At 38.8% G+C, this 17,318-nt stretch overlaps 1 protein-coding gene across 1 annotated transcript in view; it reads right to left on the bottom strand.

The window, feature by feature from the left end:
- The window catches only part of LOC145777505 (carbohydrate sulfotransferase 9-like), a 42,808-nt gene extending 28,616 nt beyond the window's left edge, over window positions 1-14,192 (bottom strand). The window contains exon 1 of the mRNA XM_082588888.1: window positions 13,791-14,192. The gene's annotated coding sequence lies outside the window, so the exon portion shown is untranslated. The remainder of the gene's footprint in view (window positions 1-13,790) is intronic.
- Between the last annotated feature and the right edge of the window lie 3,126 nt (window positions 14,193-17,318).

Genomic DNA, 17,318 nt, shown 5'->3' on the forward strand with positions numbered 1-17,318 from the left:
CAAGCAGCTTGTGTTAGAACAGCTGCACAAACGATTGCTAATTTGGTTTCTGACACTCCTGGCTTGTCAGAGGAAGACAGGATAGAAATGTCGTTAGCTCGCTTGTCCCAACGTTTTGGAGTTCGTGGAGGTCTTTTCGCAGAACCAGAAATTAGAAAGTATCGCTATGGTAGCAAATTGACTTCTATCTCTTCCAGTGATTTGAAAGAGTTTAAAGATGAATTGTCGCAGTGTTTGCTTTACGCGAAAGCTTATGGTCAGCGTGATAAATTAGAAGGACGTTTTGTTTTGGATTTGGCTAAGCGACTCCCGTTTGACGCTAAGCAGCGTTATCTTGACTTTTTAGGTGATCAGTATGGTAGCACTGAGGAACCTACCTTTCAGAGTTTGTTTGATTTTGTAGTACGGGAGGAAACGCGCAAGTCGACTGATTTTAGCATTATGCTAATGGGCGATTCTGGTGAGTCGCAGCATTTTAAAAAGTTTGGCAAAGGAAAATTGCCTTCATGTCCGGTTAGGCAGACGTCGGTAAAACCCCATGATAATGTGATTTCAGGGAGTTCGCAGTACTCGACTGCTGTTGGCGCACCGCGCGGCGGTGTGGCCAGACATAGTGACATACCGGCGTGTTTTTGTTGTTCGTCACGTGGTCAAGTTGAATATCATTTTTTGTCTAATTGTAAAGAATTTTTGCGCTTGACACCTAAACGTCGGAGAGATGTCATTGTGAAAGCTGGAAAATGCTTGAACTGTTTGCGCCAGCATATGGTTAGAGACTGTAATCATGCAAACAACTGTCGTATGTGTGGACCTACCAACGATAGGAAACACTATTTTCTTCTGCATGATTTTTATGTGACGTCACGTGATTCTCTGGATTCGGTCGGTAAAGATGATGCTGGTGCCAGAGTTCCTGTGCGTAATGTTAAGATTGGAAATGTTAAAGCAGCCTTTAACCCTTAGAAGGTTGGGCTCTCTGGAGTCTTGCTCAGTTTGGGGGGGGGCTGTCGATTCTTCTTATGCTTTAGGAGTGATATCTCTGTTATTTTTTAAAGCACGGTTTCAAAACTTGGGATTCACTTTGTAAAATTATTCACGCTGAGCATATCCGAAAATTAAAACTATGTGAGTTTTAGAACTGCTCATATACGTTGAGATGTTGAGGTGACTTATGACGTTTGGGTTATTTGGTATTTTTTGGTAGAGTAATGAAAAACATGCATTGCAATGTTGTGATTAAATTTTTTTTACATAATCTCAATTTGAATCATTTGATTAACGAATCATTTGATTAACGAGGCCAAATTAATTACTTTCATCCAGCTGGTGGGAAAATTTTGTTCAATAGAATAAGAAATATTTCAGAGGATGTGCTGAGAAATGCCATATATCTCTCAATTTATAACCTTTATTCGCTCAAAATTTCAGCTCAATAGAGGTGAATAAAAGTTAGGAAAAGTCAAGAAGTCTCATAGTCGCAGCCTCAGTGGTTTTAGAGATACAAATGTTGATACAAAAAAGTTGAATTGACAGCCCCCCCCCAACCTTCAAAGGGTTAACCGCGTTACTGCTGCTCGTGTTTTGAATCCAATGACTGGCAAATCGAAGTTGGTGTATTGTCAGCATGATCCTGGTTCGCAGTTGACCTTTGTTTCGAGTGACTTGGTGTGCGAACTTGGCCTTAAACCGTATGATAAAGCGTCGTTTAAAATGGATACTCTGGCTGGTCAGAAACCTACTTGTGCTGACCTTGTTAAACTCAACATCCAGTCGTTAGAGACGAATGAACTGTTTTGTGATATAACCTCGGTGGTTAACCCAGCTTGGGCTGACGATGTTAAAACTTTACCCCATAAACAAGATTTAAGTGGTTTCCGTCATTTTCATGACGTGAATATGTTTCATTTGAATGATTGTAGTACTGTAGATGTACTGATTGGCAATGACAACGCTTATTTGATGTGGGCAAAAGAAGAACGTGTTGGTGAAAATCGCAGTGAACCGCATGCTTTACTCACTCCTCTCGGTTGGTTGGCTTGTGGTGGTAAGTCACCCTTAGTTGAAAGCGTTGCTAAAGTGTGCAGAGTGCAGACGTCTTCAGAGTCGGATGTCATCTCTGGCTTTCAGCGTAAAATTGAGTCTCGCGATATGGAAATAGCAGACCTGAATAAAGTCATTCAGGATTTGACTTTGCAAAATGAAACCTGTGAATTGTCTCGCAATGATATTTTGGCTAGAGAACTTGTCGAACCGAATATTGAGTTGAAAGATGGTCGATTTGAGATACCTGTTCCGTTGAAGGAAGTTATTGATTTACCTAACAATTTTGTGTTGGCGTCAGATAGAGCTGCTGATTTAAAGAAGAAGGCTTTAAAACAATCTGAATTCCGAGGAACTTGTGTAAATGATGTAATGTCTTCTTGTCCTGAATTGTCTGACTTGTTAAACCCTCTGGCAGATGTCTTGGCTAGATTTCGGCTTGAAAGATTTGGTTTCATGGCTGATGTGACCAAATACTTTTTTCACATTTTGGACTCTTCAATTCGTAAGCCCAATTTTATTGAACTGCTTACGTACACAGGCAGTGCCGTTCGGATCGTGAACGAACGCCCTTTGGTACCTTTGAGTGACGACCCTAGGGATTTTACTGTCATCACCCCTGCCTCACTTTTGACCCCATACTTAGACCCATACTGTGCTGTTGGGCAACCACATGATCGTGACCAATTAAGAAGGGATTATCGGTTCAATTTGTCACTTTCTCAGCAGTTTTGGAGTAAATGGATCGATTTTTACTTGCCAGGTCTTCAGGGCCGGAAAAAATGGCTAAAAATGGCCGAGAATTTGGAGCCTGGTCAACTTGTAGTGGTAGGTTCTCTCCAAGACATTGGTAAACGTGGGAAGTATCAACTTGGGAGGGTGCATGAGGTAGTTCCACAAATTAGGAAAGGGAAGCCTGTGGTTCGTAGAGCCAAAGTTGCCGTCTGCAACTATGATGAGAGTACGGGGAAAGTAAAAGTAGACTACGTGTTGAGGGATATTTCGTGCCTCGCCCTCGTAAAGAACACCTAAGTGTTAGGGTTTGAGCTTGGTTTTGTCTGCGGTGGCCGACCCTTGTCTGAGCCCGGAACAGTCGGTTATTAGCGCAACCATTGTATATAGCGTCATTTTAGCGTGTACCTATGGTACCAATTTCATGTATCGTCGTGTTTATTCTTATTGCTGTTCATTCTTTGCATGCCCTTTGTATTTGCGTATTAACTTAAACGTGAGTGATTCAAACAATTTGTGTATCATGTGTTTTTATTCATTGGCTCACAATTGTCGTCATTTCTTTTTAGTTATGCCATGTCAGACTGTCATAACTAGGGGCCGCTATGTTCCCGACAATTTTCACCAAATCAAACGTCATATAAAAACCGTTCAAGTCTACTGAATATTACGTCATGGAAATTCCTAAAGCATGTGCCAAAATTGCACCATCGTTCATAAGACCTGTTTGGACCTGTTTGGGCCTGTTTAAACAGGAAATATTACATCAGCTTAAACACCTGTTGGAATGACTTCATAATTGTCTTTCATTTATTGCGTCACAGTTACTTTCTACGTGAATTTGAGATATTGATATCTATTCTGGTCATTCGTAAAATGATTGTTTGAAAGTTGGCCGCACATTTAACTGTTGGCTTAGTGCTTGCTAGCTGGACAAAGGTTCCGTCTTTTATCCAAGTAATCTGTTCTGTAGTGACAGTTTTCAGTGGTGTACGCGTTGCACCCCCTCGTTTTCGGTAGCCGTGGGCTAATTTTTACAGAAATACACTGTTTGAAAAGAAGTTCAAGTGTGTGTTTCTTCGGTCATTATATGCAGACGAAAGGATCCGGGAACTTTAAGTTACAATTTTCCCACGAAGAAATTATGGTTTACCGCTGTGACCAAATGGTTAACTAAATCTATAAACAGAAAAATATAATTTTTTTATTTTTGTCTTCCATGTGGATGTGTAACATGCGTGCACATGATTGATTGAATCTTTATCCTCAGACTGGGGAAGCTTCTTGCAGAGCTTAATCCTGACGGTTTCGCATACTTGTAGATGCTTTGAATCACTGACGCAGACCCGGTCACCGAGATTGACAAAGTGAAGTTTTCGATTGTAGAAGTCTCGTTGCCGGAATTTTAACGACTATCTGAAGCAAATAAATAAAAAAGGCTTAAAAGATGTGAGTTTTGTGCTTTTCAAAAGCATAAAAAAATAATGCAATAATTCCAAATAAAACAAATATTGCTCACCCAATTAGTCAACAATTAAATTAACTTATTGCAGTGTTGATAGAAAAATGAGGTAGAACTTGGCATATGTATTAGGGTGGGCCGTTTTTGACTTTTTTTTGAAATTCAAAAACGGCTAGTCATAAAAAGTGACACATGCATGAAAAAATTACGTGTGCAAAATTTTGTCAGTTTGGGGGTGCATCTTCTGCCCCTGCAGGGGGGTTAAACTTTCAATTTTTTGAAAAAAAAAACGGGAAATTTCACTTTCCGTTTTAACATAATTTTTTTTATAATTTTTCTACTGGCTAGTTATTAAATTGTAAGTGGGATTGTGGTAACAATTTATTTAGGTTATATTTAACGTATAAGAATGTTTGTTTATAAGTTGAATTAAGATGATGGCTGTCTAACTGCTTGATGAAATTTCTATCTATCTAATTTATCTAGTTTGGCTATCTGACTCCATGAAATAATTTCCACACAATTATTGCTATTCGAATTATAATTTTAAGTTATCAGAAGGTGTTCGTATAGTGTTGTAGGTCTATAACACAAATTGAATTTAAACATTACAGAATAGTGAAATTGCAGAACAGTGAAATATTAAGCTATTACGAATTATTACATTTTTAACTAAACAATAAATTTAATGTTTTCTGAGAGCTGAACTGGCCTAACTGGACTGATTTGATGTGAGCTCTTTGTCTAATTGAGCTGGTTTGATGTGAGCTGGTTTCGTGTGAGCTCCCGTCAAAGGGCGAACAAACCATTTTATTTTCTGTTCCCTTTTTTCTATTTACTTCGGGAGCAGTTTACATGGAAAATTACAGAAACTTTAGTAAAATGCAGGAAAACTTATATGTTGAAATAATGGATCGCTACAGAGGCCCCCCCAAATTTGGGCTAAATTGGAACCAAGGGTACCAAGTTTAGTTCAAATTTAAGGAGTTAAAAACGTTAACACAATTGTAACAGACATAGTATGAAATAGGTATGTTTAGTGTTTATGATAATAATGTGGTGTTGTGTTTGTGATATCGTGTCGCGAAGTGATTCTGCGTGAATCAACCGCCTTCCACAAAGAAATGTCTGAGTTTGTGTCGTATAAGAAGAGTCCATCGCATAAAAGAATTGGTTGTTTTGTTTGTGAGCGCCGTTGCGAACCGTAGCAGGCATTTGTTGTTTGTCTGGCTCTTTCTGTTGAAAAGCAGGCCATGCCGATTGACTTGATACAAATGAAGCCTTGTCTTGCTTTTTGCTTGCTAGAGATCATCGCAGCTGGAGATCATTGACGTCGTCATAGCATTTAATTGTTGGCATTTGGCTTTTTGTATTCGTTGAGAGGCGCTAGAGAGTCGAGTGCAGGTGGCTCTGGAGCATTTTTTTTTGTTTCAGGCGGCAGTACGCATAATCACGTCCTTCTGTTGTTCATGAATATGATGCAAGATTTCTGAAAAAGGCAAAGCAAATTGATTACAAGTTCAACTTTGAAATATTTAGCGACTTGGTTTATAAGTCGACCTGTACAAAATGTAAAGATACGATTTGAAAGGCAAACAAAACTAATTAAAACAAAAGAGCATAGGCATCGACAGGTCTAAATACCATTCACAAAATCGTAAATGTTCATAAGTCTGAACAGTCGTTCAGCAACTGCAAATAAAACACAGAAATAAAAAAGATACAGTACATGAGTCAAAACCATGCGGTTGTTTCATGCAGTATGGAAAGTAATGTTTCGTGGGCATATGCATGCTTGCCCAACATAGGTTAAATAGGTTAGTAACATGCCGTGCCAACCATTAGATATGTGCATTTGCATGCCACACGCTCAGTTGCAGACTTGCAGTCATACTCAACCATACACAATAAAACCAAAAACGTTGAGCAAACAACTTATACAAAGAGAAAGGTTGAAATTGCGATATTTGTATTTTTCCTGCGATTATTTTAAAAAGCAGATTGGCGAGCTTGTAGCCTACAAGCGACTTGAAAAAGAATTGCCAATTGGCTGAGATGCATCTCGTCGCTTAATATTTCACTGTTCTGCAATTTCACTATTCTGTAATGTTTAAATTCAATTTGTGTTATAGACCTACAACATTATACGAACACCTTCTGATGACTTAAAATTATAATTCGAATAGCAATAATTGTGTGGAAATTATTTCATGGAGTCAGATAGCCAAACTAGATAAATTAGATAGATAGAAATTTCATCAAGCAGTTAGACAGCCATCATCTTAATTCAAAAGTACAGCGTCTTCCAGTATAGCCATCTCAAGTAGACCTACTTCGGAACAAGATGCATCTCAGCCAATTGGCAATTCTTTTTCAAGTCGCTAGTAGAATACAAGCTGGCCAATCTGCTTTTTAAAAGTTCTTGCCTACTTTGTAGGTTATATAACTTCATCGCAGGAAAAATGCAAATATCGCATTAATGCGCATTCGTTGTCTTTTTCTGCAACTGTCTGCATCCCTTCCAATGCAGAAACAGTGGTTGTCACTTGTAAATTTCAACCTTTCTCTTTGTATAAGTTGTTTGCTCAACGTTTTGGTTTTATTGTGTATGGTTGAATATGACTGCAAGTCTGCAACTGAGTGTGTGGCATGCAAATGCACATATCTAATGGTTGGCACGGCATGTTACTAACCTATTTAACCTATGTTGGGCAAGCATGCATATGCCCACGAAACATTACTTTCCATACTGCATGAAACAACCACATGGTTTTGACTCATGTACTGTATCTTTTTTATTTCTGTGTTTTATTTGCAGTTGCTGAACGACTGTTCAGACTTATGAACATTTACGATTTTGTGAATGGTATTTAGACCTGTCGATGCCTATGCTCTTTTGTTTTAATTAGTTTTGTTTGCCTTTCAAATCGTATCTTTACATTTTGTACAGGTCGACTTATAAACCATGTCGCTAAACATTTCAAAGTTGAACTTGTAATCAATTTGCTTTGCCTTTTTCAGAAATCTTGCATCATATTCATGAACAACAGAAGGACGTGATTATGCGTACTGCCGCCTGAAACAAAAAAATTGCTCCAGAGCCACCTGCACTCGACTCTCTAGCGCCTCTCAACGAATACAAAAAGCCAAATGCCAACAATTAAATGCTATGACGACAGGGGCGCGGGAAGTAGGGGTGCTCAAGGGGCTGCAGCCCCCCTAGAGCTAATTCAGCCCCCCCTGGAATTTTCGATTATTGCTTCAGCCCCCCCTCTAGAAAATTCTGACAATTTAAGGTACATGACGTTGTAAAGGAGGTGAGGCTTATTGTCGATGCCTACTTCGTTCAAAGAGTTGCAGTTGCAATTGGTGAATAGTCTGAACGCAAATCTTTATTCATGTTGCTTTTTGGTTCTGATTAAATTGCCTGCAATTTGCTGGGTTTCTGTCCTACTCGTTGGTGCGTTCGTGCTTCTGCCCTCGCTCGTGTTGTTAAGTGCTACCTTACCCTGTTGCAATGTCTGACCGACATGACAGAAGATAGTGCAATGAGAGGAGACGCACGTACAAAGATATTCGGCTTCGTAAAACAAGCACGCACGATACGACTTTATTTTTCGATTAACTGCAGTGGCCGGTGAAGTTTTTCAGCCTGCAGAAGCCGTCGCAAGATACCTTCAAAACAAGAAGATCTCTGCTTCTACAGCTTTAGAATCCATCACCATTCTCCACAAACGGATCAAAAATCTCAGAAAAAATGAATCCATTTCTAAGCTTACGGAAGCAGCGAACGTCTTTACGCCTGCCTATAACCTAAAGACGCCAAAGGATCCCCGAGAGTGCAAAACTCCAGTAAGATTTTGAAACACAGAAGAATCGGATGCTTTGTCGTCTACGGGAGAAAGAACGTGGAAACGGCAATACACCGAAGCCCTAAATTTGGTTCAAGCTGAGCTTGATCGAAGATTCGACCAGGCGGATCTGCTTACAGCAGCCAACAAGGAGAAGGCCCTTCTGAGCTGTGTAAACGGTGAGGAAAGATCTGATACTGGAGATCATCTTACCCGATGCCATTAAAAAGATCGCCTAAAAACGGAACTTACCTTGCTCAGCGATGTTGTAAGTGGAAAAACCGCAAACTCCGTTCAAAAAGTTGCTGAGATACTATCGCAACTAACCCCTCAAACACTAGATCTTTTCAAAAAAACGCGAAAATTCGTGGAGCTCTCCTCCCGGTTTTAGCTGCATCATCAGAACGTTCTTTTCCTGCTCTAAGACGCCTGAAAACATGCTTGAAAAGCTCAATGACACAAAAAGACTTAGGCTACTCATCTTGCGTTGATGCATGTCCACCAAAACACTGTCGATGTCAAAGAACTCATGACACAGGTTATAGAGAAAACACCTGAGCGAAAAACAAGCTTCGGAAGCGTGTGAGAGCTCATTTCCACAAACTGTCGTTTTCATATCACTTTCTAATTTGTTCGTTTTCATTTTGAAAACAGCTGCTTTTTTGTTGCCGTTCTTCATTTGTTACAATTTACAAAGTGTGTGACTTGGCGTCGTTTCTGACACAGGAGGGGACCGAATGCTTACTACCGTACCAGCTTTTCAATGTTCACCCACATAAGGGGGGTCTGGGGGGCAAAGCCCCCCAGAAGCTGACAACACTACGGCAGCTTCAGCCTCCCCTAGAGAAAAATAGTTCCCGCGCCACTGTATGACGACGTCAATGATCTCCAGCTGCGATAATCTCTAGCAAGCAAAAAGCAAGACAAGGCTTCATTTGTATCAATTCAATCGGCATGGTCTGCTTTTCAACAGAAAAAGCCAGACAAACAACGAATGCCTGCTACGGTTTGCAACGGCGCTCACAAACAAAACAACCAATTCTTTTATGCGGTGGACTCTTCTTATACGGCACAAACTCAGACATTCCTTTGCGGAAGGCGGTTGAATCACGCAGAATCACTTCGCGACACGATATCACAAACACAACACCACATTATTATCATAAACACTAAACATACCTATTTCATACTATGTCTGTTACAATTGTGTTAACGTTTTTAACTCCTTAAATTTGAACTAAACTTGGTACCCTTGGTTCCAATTTAGCCCAAATTTGGGGGGGCCTCTGTAGCGATCCATTATTTCATCATGTAAGTTTTCCTGCCTTTTACTATAGTGAACTAGTTTAACTTAAATTTATTTCCTAATGTTTCTGTAATTTTCCATGTAACCTGCTCCCGAAGTAAATAAGAAAAAGGGAACACAAAATAAAATGGTTTGTTCGTCCTTTGACGAGAGCTTTATCAAATCGGACTAGCTCACATCAAACTAGCCCAGTTAGACCAGTTCAGCTCTCAGAAAACATTAAATTGATTGTTTAGTAAAAAATGTAATGATTTGTAATAATGCTTCCCTGTTCCGTAATTTCAATAATGTTTCCCTGTTCTGTAATTTCACTATTCTGTAGTGTATAAATTCAAATTGTGTTAGAGACCTACAATATTATACGAACAGTCGAACACCTTCTGATAACTTAAAATTATAATTCGAATAACAATAATTGTGTGGAAATTAACAGAATAGTGAAATTGCAGAACAGTGAAATATTAAGCTATTACGAATTATTACATTTTTAACTAAACAATAAATTTAATGTTTTCTGAGAGCTGAACTGGTCTAACTGGACTGGTTTGATGTGAGCTCTTTGTCTAATTGAGCTGGTTTGATGTGAGCTGGTTTCGTGTGAGCTCCCGTCAAAGGGCGAACAAACCATTTTATTTTCTGTTCCCTTTTTTCTATTTACTTCGGGAGCAGTTTACATGGAAAATTACAGAAACTTTAGTAAAAGGCAGGAAAACTTATATGTTGAAATAATGGATCGCTACAGGATGTATCCAGAACTTTCCTATGTAAAGGCATGTTCGAAGCTTAAGGTTTACTGCCCCTGCATCGACAACCAAAATGCTAAATTTTCACCAATTTGAAATGCTATTTTGTCATTGCTCAATAAACAAAATTATCGCTAAAGGGCTAGATGGTGTCAACGCTGTACGCTCATTTATGTTCTGTCCACTAACTTTGCAGGATGATACGAACTGACAAACTATAAGACGTAGTCTTACTTAAACTAAAAGCAATAGTAGCCTACGTTTGATCAGTTGCAGCTATAAAACGCAACCTATAATTTACTTCAGAATAAGAGCAATATGATCTGCAGGTTCCGTAAATGGAATGTACTGTACAGTTCCTTGTGAATTGTTACCATGATTTTGTTTACACAAATTTGTCATTTACAAACATTTACAAATGTTTTCAGGATGGGCATAAAAAGTATTCCTCTATATTACTTTGTTGAGGATATGGAGAGGTTATTCGAAAGCTTCTGAGCAAAGTGTAGAATTTTAAAGAAATGTTTTTGGCTATTAGTAAAATTGCTTTCCTTTATAATGGCAAACCATACTGGAATATAAACATTCATAATATAGTCCACACGTTCCACCAATACAGCTGACGCGTTAGGTGCAACATTTAAACGTAGAATTCTATTGGCAGTGTTCAACCATCTTGAGTGGTTCATCATACCTGGACTCCTATATGCAAAATCAATTGATATATCTCCACTTTTCACTGCTCTGTGCATGTGTAGAAAATATTTTCGGTCAGTGCTGAGGTCATTTTCATCAATTTCAATCTCTGGTGCAGGAACTGCTTTATATTTTACAACATCTAGTTGTGTGATAGTGGCTAGCTGCTTTATAATGGGCCCAGTGAAGCTATCAGGTGTGCTAGTATTGCCATATCTTTTATAAGATGCCTAAGAGGCAATTCATTACTATGAAGTAGGCATATTAACCATTGAAGTGGCTTTTGGAAATGATCTTCCAAGAGCTTTATCACGACGCCTTTTTGACCTGTGTTAACTGCGGTTCCATTGCATCCAATTGCCATTACATTATCGTAGCTAATTTTATAGGATCCAAGATATTCAAGCATCCCTGTAGCTATTGATACATTAGCTCAGTTGGCTGCAGTTAAATGACCAATAAAATGATAACTTGGCTCCTCAAGTAAAGTAATGTGTTCTTCAACTGCAAAATGTTTTCGAAGTGGCCCAGCAATTTCATTTTGTTTGATGGTTTAATCTTTTCGGCCATCAAAATATATGCTTTGCAAATTTATGCACATGATAGGCCTACTTTCCATTTGAGTTGTAAACCTCATTTTTTTTCTCGCTCTTCTCACTTTGCTTTTATCTATGACTGATTGAGATTCGCTATCCGTTACAGCTCCCGCATCTTGTAGAAATGATGAAGCAATAGGAGTGCTGCAGACCTATCTGAAATACCAGTACGATCGCATGATTCAGCAAATACTACTAAACTGGAAGTAACCTTGCTTTTTCTGGGATTTTCCGAGGCAAAACTGGGTTAATAATCAAAATCTTCGTAGCGTTCTTCATTGGATGACAAATTTTCTGAGCTTGAATAAGTTAAAGGTGTTTTAACCAAAGCGCTACTAGTGCCTGCTCCTGGGTCTTCACGTAAAGAACGGAATTGTTCTGATCTAGCGACTCTCCTCGGAAAACGTTTAAGATTAGATTTTGTGGCCGATTTATCATGTTTATCAATCACCATTATGCGAGTTGTTCTTTGATCAAGAAGGAACTGTTGTTCTGTAACAGGGACACGATTTTCCTGCGGGCAAGTGGCCTACATTGCAGAAAATTGGAACACTTAGGCTACAACAGCCGATTTCAAATATTTTTACTTTGCAGATTCTTTCGTTTGGTCCAAATTTTACTGAAATTTAGGCCCACCTCTAGAATTTGACTTCAAAAGGTCATTCATTTTTTTTGTAGCCTAACTCTTATTATAAATATGTACTGATGTTCGTACCTCATTCGTATCATCCTGCAAAGTTAATGGACAGAACATAAATGAGCGTACAGCGTTAACACCATCTTGCCCTTTTGCGACAAGCTTGTTTATTGAGCAATGACAAAATAGCATCTCAAATTGGTAAAAATTCAGCATTTTGGTCGTCGATGCAGGGGCAGTAAACCTTAAGCTTCGAACATGCCTTTACATAGGAAAGTTCTGGGTACATCCCACTTACAATTTATAACTTGCCAGTAGAAAAATTATAAAAAAAAATTATGTTAAAACGGAAAGTGAAATTTCCCGTTTTTTTTTTCAAAAAATTGAAAGTTTGACCCCCCCTGCGGGGGCAGAAGATGCACCCCCAAACTGATGAAATTTTGCACACGTAATTTTTTCATGAATGTGCCACTTTTTATGACTAGCCGTTTTTGAATTTCAAAAAAAAGTCAAAAACGGCCCACCCTAATATGTATGCCTGTTTACGATATTACGATGTGGTAAGACACGGACACTGCTGACGAATATTCGAAATTTCCCTGAAAGATACGATGCCAGACTAGACAAAACTTTATCAAACATGTGAGTATTGGGCCAAAAAGCAGAACAACCTATTGGAATACAAAATTCGAAACAAGCGACCAGACTAAGGTAACAATTTTTAAACGTTTAGCCTTGTCCTCTATTTCACCCCATATATCACCCCATGTGAACCTTACTAATTTTTTGGGATTTCAAAATTTACATTGTTCATATCGCTTCGAGTTTTTAGCTCGTTAAAGTTCTGGTTCTCCCTTAAACTTTTGTCAACATGTTTTATTTTAGTGAAGTGTCATCTGTGCTATTTCACGAACGTTTGATGAGAATGCCTATTTCATGATTTCGATGTCATCTACTATTGAAATGTTTTTTTCAAAAAAGCAAAATTGTAGTATCATTCGTTTTTTCATAAGCTTTGACAAAATAGCATAAATTTACTTGTTTTGTTGATTTTAATTAGTTTTTCCAAGTGATGACAAACAAATTAATGTGTATAACGTATTGAATAGGGATCCAAAGTAGGCCTCAGTAGGAATCCAAAGGGTGCTTTTAGACCCTGCCCAGGATAATTTTAGAGACCAGGAATTCTTTCAGAGGCCATAAGGACAAAGAAAGCACCGCATATTATTTTTAAGTTTTATTGTTTTTCTTTGTTTTTTGTTTTGTTTGGAGGAGTTCGGATTTTTCATCCGTAGCCTGCTGGGTCCACATTCCTTTCCCAACGGCTCTGTGTAGCCTTTATTTTGTAGCCTTTTTTATATATGCAAAGGATTATTTTGCATAATATGAAAACTGTCTACTTAGTGGCTATCTTGTAAATGAACTAAAGTACCAGGAAATTCAATATGAAATGAAACCGAAAAGAGTTTACAAATTGCTTATTTTGTATCAGACGCGACATGGCTTAATTCACCACAATCGAACGATCACACGACTCAACAGTCGACAATACCAGGCAATGGGATAAGCTGCTGTTTGAATTTACAAAGTAAAACGCTCATGTAGGCTAAGTTGTTTTCCACTGATTTAAAAAAAAACTTTCGTAAGTTATAGCTTACAATAGTTAAAAAGAACTTTTATAGTCTGCCCAGCTTATGACTACAAAATATTTTTGCCTTGTAACTTACCACCAGTAGCTTTGACAGGGGGTTGACAGGGGGGTTTAAAGGATGCTTTTGGACCGGGCCCAAAACTTTTTCAATGGGCTCAGAAACGAAGATAACACTTCGTATTCTTTGTATTTCTGTTATCTTCTATGAACGTGTCTTGTTAGACGGTCTCTAACCGTCTCATTAAAACCAGCCAAGATCTTTCTCTCAACGGCCCCGCTTACAACCACAGGCCATGCGCGACGCAGTTAGAGAGTGACACGTTTAAACAATAAAACGATGTCAATGTCTTCATATGTCCTTATATGGATACCATGTTCAATTGGCGTTTCACAGTATTAATATTGTTATTTTTACGCCCAATTTCCTCTGCTGTTTGCTTTTATTCTTTTGTCCACCAATGACGTACTGATCGTGTTGAAATCTAAGGTAGGCTATTAGACGTCTAAGACGAATTGACTGTGACGTCCACTCTCTTTCCTTGAAGCTCATCTAATCAGCACTTCATGACGTGTTGTTTGTGTTTTGATTTTAAAAACACACTTCACCACATTTTGATACGTTGCTACGACAAAAACGATTTAGTTTCATTACTTTTGGTGACCAAGATAAGATAACAAAAACTAACCTACAATATTCTACTTTTCTGACGTAATAAATTAATACCAATAATAATCTTCCTGCCTTCCACATGTAAATATGATTTAAAGTTCTTTCTGTTTGGCTACGAAACCAACTGCTGTGAATATGTATAGCATATAACATAAGGTTAGGCTATAGCGTATACAGCGTAGCTACAAAGCGAAGGTGTTATCGCTTTCTTTAAAATTTTTGAACGACGCAACGATTGTGAAGCTATCCACAGTTTGAAACAATTTGTTTACACAAAAGAAGGATTCCTTTGTATCGGATTTCGTCAGTCATCAAAAGAGTTGGTGTACTGTAGGTGTTTGTGAACGGTAAAAACAAAAAGATTGGGTTTTCAGCACGGCACGTTGAAAATTGTAACCGTGGTGACAAAACTTTAAAGTTTTTTTTTCGTTTTAGGCTATTTCAACTTCTAGACCAGAGGTTTCAAACGACTGGCCAGTGACAACGTTTTGGTGCGGCCCGCTGTGCACTTGTAAACTTTCAAATAATTAACAATATTTCAGAAACTGTTTAAGTGCCACATAATTTGTCTGTAAATTTTTAAAGAATAAATTTACTTTAAAATTGCTCAAAAAATCTGAAAATGTCCATCAAAAGTTACACCACTGTGTTACTGTCACACTATTTTGTTGCTTGTGAGAAACTCATATTGTTACATTACACATTACAACCACATTGCCTATACCCACTTCTTCTATGGTTAGCTGTTATCCGATGGTAACCTTGGTTGGGTTTTTGCGGCGGTCAGTTCCGCAAGGTGTTTCTGCGCTTTTTAAAAGTCGGTTGCAAGATTTCTGCTCTGGAGATCCAAGTCGTTGCGTTTGCTTTCCTTTTTGTTTTCCTTTTTAGTTTGCGTTTTTGTTTTTTTTACAGTATTTTTCTATCTCTTTGTTTTTGCTACTATTTTACTTTCGTGGTGCGTTTTTAGCCTACTACCATTTTTAATACGTTCTTACTGTGTGTTTTTTAGCTCAGTGTTGGGGTTTTGAATCCCCAAGTCGACCCAACTAGACATCTGAGAAGGTTGTTTCTTGCTGATGCTTTGGCACGAACTGAGTCACAGTGTTTTTATACGTGAGTTGCCGTTCTAAGGTCACTCCCAGATATGTAGGGCAGGGGTCATATTGGATAAGGATTCCATCTAAAGGAACTCGTAACTGACGGCCAGCTTCCTTGTTGTTGAGGTGGAAAGGTGTGATGGTAGTGGTTTCAGCTGTGCTGAGTTTTAGTCTCCAGTCCTTTAGATATTGTGAGATCAGCTTCATATCCTCGGTGAGGACATCCTCTACCTCAGTCCAAGTTTTGTTTGTATTTATTAGGGCCAAGTTATCTGCGTAGCTTCTGTACTGTGTGAACTTTGTCTCAATTAAAATCTCCAGCATATATGCATGGCGCTAGAAACATGGAATTAGAGGTTTGCTGAAGTTTAGTGAGAGGTTGTTTGTACAGATTAATTACAGTTGTACCATTGATTTCCGTTGCTGAGCATTCTAACGCAGAACTAGGATGGGAAGAGAACACTGATTTCCATTTTGTAGAATCTTTTACAAAAGTGGCAATACCGTGGATGTTGTTATAAGCTTGTGCAGCCAATGTGTATCCACGAATTTTCAGAACAGCACTGTTGGTGGCGTGTGTCTCTTGTGGAAGAGTAGCTATTACTTGGTTGGCCTTCGCTAGTTATCCCAAGATGTCGATTTTAGACTTGGTCAGGCCTTCCACGTTCAACTGCAGCAAGGTGATGCCTTTCCATACGACAACCTAAGTTACCCACCCTGAACAGCTATTAGATATGAAAGGCGCATACTCTAGGTCAGCATCACTCTGTACAGGATGGAGTTGCATAGAGTTCTGTGAGCTACAATTGCAGTGTCCGGTAATTTCATCGCAGTAATTTCATCGCGGTAATATCATCGTGGTAATTTCATCGCATGGTAATTACATCGCGGTATGAGAGCTGCGTAGGCTACCAGCTGCGTTCTTGCGTTATCTCACCAGTTGCGTTCTTGCCCAGCTGCGTTCTGCGGCTACCACCTACAAGCTGCGTTCTTGCCCTAACCAACTTTGATTGCTATCTCACAGGCCACATTTTGTGTCATTCGTTGCAGTCAGAATTGCGTGAAGGTTGGAAGATAGATTGTGTTTGGAATTTTGCTAAGTAGACTAGTAGCCTAGATCCTTCAAGATGCCTCTGCAGTACGTCGTAAGCATAAGAAATAAGAAAAAGCTTATTGATCATAGTCATCTATTTGCGAAAGAGCGAACAAGTGGAGTAAAAACTTTTTGGAAATGTGACCAGCTTTATGCAAGAAAGTGCCATGCAAGAGTTCATACAGATGAAGATTCTGTTACACAACGTGTTGGAGAATACAATCATTCAGGCGATATTGCTCAAGTTGAAGCTTCTAAAGTGATTAACTCAACTAAAGAAAAAGCAATCACAACTCAAGAAGGAACACATTGCATTGCAACAAATGCGTACGTCGGAGTATCCCAAGCAGTTGCAGGCAAGCTACCAACACCTCAGTGCTTAAAAAGGAATATACGAAATGCTAGAAATGAAGCAGCCCAAGTTCCCGCAACTCCAGTATGCTTACTCCAGTTACGCATTCCTCCTACATATAGGATAAGCCATTCAAATCAACCGTTTCTTCTGTTCGACAGTGATGATGGATCAGACAGGATTATTTTATTTTCTACTCGGAGAAATTTGCAGGTCTTAGCCAGTGCACATAACTGGTACGCAGATGGGACTTTCAAAACAGTAGGGCCTACCCTCTTTATTTAGTCAATTATACACAATACATGGTATCATGAATGGTGACGTTTTGCCGCTTGTTTACGTTTTAATGGCCAGCAAAACTGAAGAAAGTTACAATAAACCTTTGTCAGAAT

This window comes from Aplidium turbinatum, chromosome 9 (genome assembly GCF_918807975.1).
Source record: "Aplidium turbinatum chromosome 9, kaAplTurb1.1, whole genome shotgun sequence".
In the NCBI taxonomy this organism is placed as follows: Eukaryota; Metazoa; Chordata; class Ascidiacea; order Aplousobranchia; family Polyclinidae; genus Aplidium; species Aplidium turbinatum.